The sequence below is a fragment of the Sinocyclocheilus rhinocerous genome, unplaced genomic scaffold, assembly GCF_001515625.1.
Source record: "Sinocyclocheilus rhinocerous isolate Xijiao unplaced genomic scaffold, SAMN03320098_v1.1 scaffold1508, whole genome shotgun sequence".
Lineage (NCBI taxonomy): Eukaryota > Metazoa > Chordata > Actinopteri > Cypriniformes > Cyprinidae > Sinocyclocheilus > Sinocyclocheilus rhinocerous.
Genome location: NW_015660889.1, coordinates 792674 through 795564, shown reverse-complemented (window position 1 = coordinate 795564; position 2891 = coordinate 792674). Strand labels below are relative to the sequence as shown.

The 2891-nt window shown below is 35.4% G+C and overlaps 1 protein-coding gene across 1 annotated transcript in view; it reads right to left on the bottom strand.

The window, feature by feature from the left end:
- The window catches only part of LOC107725840 (disco-interacting protein 2 homolog C), a 124309-nt gene that overhangs the window by 47508 nt on the left and 73910 nt on the right, over positions 1 to 2891 (bottom strand). The window lies entirely within an intron of this gene.

Here is a 2891-nt window from a genome sequence, read left to right as displayed (position 1 = left end):
CTGCCAGTGTGCCTACACTCATAGAAAATAATGTATTTGAATTTTAAAGACGTGGCGCGACGCGACGCTACGCCTCTCGTCCGGTGTGCGACCGCCTGAAACGCTGTTTTTTTCACATCCATGCCCAAACGTCTTTCTTTGGGCTTCCAAAAGCGGATGATGTCAGGAGACAGCGCATTTTACTGAGGACAGCTTCCACTACTGGCGCTTTTCCACTGCACCAATCACAAGACATTTTGTTTTTCGGAAGGTGGACCTTCATCAAAGCCGGAACTATTCGAGCCGTTTGTGCCAGCCTGGGGAGAAAGGTATTTTAATAATGTAAATTATGTGAAAAATAATGCGTTTTTCGAACCACCAAGCATGAGAGCATGTTCTAGTACACCCCCAAAACAAAATCAAGACTTTGTAAAAGAGCATAATAGGACCGCTTTAACATGTCCAAGCAAAATTATCATTTAAATGCCATTTTTCCTAAATGCATTTAGACTTAAACACTTGGTAAGAAACACTTGAGATTGCATTTTCATCGTGAAACTGCATGATAATTGTCGCAAAATGCAGTGTGAATTTCAAAATGCATTCTGAGCCAAAAGGGTAGCAAAATGATGATTTAAATTTCTTTTATTTTTCTTAAATGCATTGACACTTACACTTAAGACGTTTCAATTGCATTTTCATTATATAAACTTCTGAGTAGTTTATATAAGACGGAGTTTGATATAACCATATGGATTTGACTGGAGCTGATGATATTATTAGTTAATTTTAATTTTTTCCTCAACTGTGTGGCCTTGATGACATCACCAGAGGAGGAAAGTGGCTTCAGAGGCTGAGAATGTGAACAATAAGAGCAGGGACATTTATTAAGAACGTAAATATTACTGTAAATATGGTCCACTTTGATTCCACGTTGTCATTAAAGAAAGACAGTGGTTGAAGCCTGGTATGTGCTGTTCAGCATTACTAAAAAATACAAAAATAAATGTGTATTTATTGTTGGGAAACTTGCCTCAAATCTACCATAAATTAGGGTGACCATACGTGCCATTTTCCCAGGACGCGTCCAGGCAACGATTTGTTTTGGCTTTGTTTTCCTGTTTTCATGCTTGCTGAAGGTAATGATCGAAAAGTAGTTTGACCAATAACATGCAAGCATTGTACATAATGGACCAATCATGGCGTGTGAGAAGGTGGGATCTACGGTCAAAACGATGCAATTACGCGTACATATTAGGTATGTTCGACTTAAAAGCAGTGCGGCTCAGACCGATCAGTGTTTGACATCAAAGTACCTCGAGAGCGTTTCGAAAACATAACCGTCTGTATGGTACTTTGATGTCATACACCAATCGGTCTGCACACGCAAACAAAGCCAAAACCTAGATATTTTAGGCAATATAGAAATCCTGGCCAGAACGCGTCCTGGGAAAATGGCACGTATGGTCACCCTACCATAAATCATAAAACCTCATTCCATAACGAAAAGCTCAAACGCTGTGTCTCATGACTACTGAACCCTTTTTTTAATCTTTAATCTTTCTATTTTGAATATGTGGCTGTCTAAAGGACATACAGAGACAGGACAGGGACAGATACAATTTTTATATGTACAGCTTATGGCAGATAAATCTCTCCCACGTACATATCATATATCAATATTTGTATATTTGCCCAGAGGGAGGAGGCCAGTGACATATTCAGGGATAAACAAATCCATAATCTGACATGCAAAAAAAAACACTGTTTTAAATGATTTATATACATATATATACTATATGTACATTAAATTTTTTATGGATGAACCTGTTAAAATGTCATGCATTTATACCATTATCATTTAAAACAGAGTTTGTGTGTTTTTTATTTTAATATTAAAGAAAAATTATATTATTTCTTTCTTTTCCTTGATGTCCAAGTTTTTTTTTTTACCTATTTTTCTTTCACCTACATTTGTGAAAGATTCATTAAACATTCAGGTTTGCAATAATATATGCTATAAATAGCTAAATTATCTGGATTTTGTTTTAAGGGTACATAAAGAAATTGATATTATGAGACCAGAATACTCACAGTGGAGATAAATTTTACAGAATGAATCCCCTTGATCTGTTTTGTTACATTTTTCTCTTGTTTACTTGCTGTAGAACTATTGTGGTACAGGAATTCTGTGCAGCTATATTTCCCATCATTCCAGTGTAAAGCCCAATTCACACCAAGAACGATAACTATAAAGATAACGATATTAGCATCCACACCAGCGAACGCAGGGCTCCAGACTAACACCAGTGGCACCAGCGCCACTAATGGCGCTTTTCCTTTTGAGTCTGATTATAGACAGTAATGGTGGTAAATTGCTGAATTCTTAAGCAGACGACAGAAAGGTCTATTTTAAAATATCTCGGCAAAGAAAAAGCCATGCGGCTTTTAAGGTGTTTCCTACAGAATTTAGAAAAGAACATTCAGATATTACATGAAGAGATACAGGGCTCGCAAAATTTCAACTAGCCCAAAATAAAAAAATATATATATATTTTTTTTTATAAATATAGAAAATCAGATAGGAGTTTAAATGTCAATCAAAAATATTTTCAATACACAAATGTCAACAAATATGAAGGAAGGAATTTTATTTCACTATTTACAGTGTATCTGCAGAATAAAAAAATAATACATTTAAGGCTATTTATGACCCATTTTATGAGCTGCAGAAGTAAAATGAACACAGTATGAGTGGGGTTGGACAATGTCTATGGTAACATACAGTATTGAGCCATAAAATTACATGATTTACAGTTCAGATACAGGTTTTCACAAAAACAAAAATCATATTCAACAGCATTTCAGCCTTTAGACCATTTTTATGAAAAGGGATAAATCAAGCATATAAA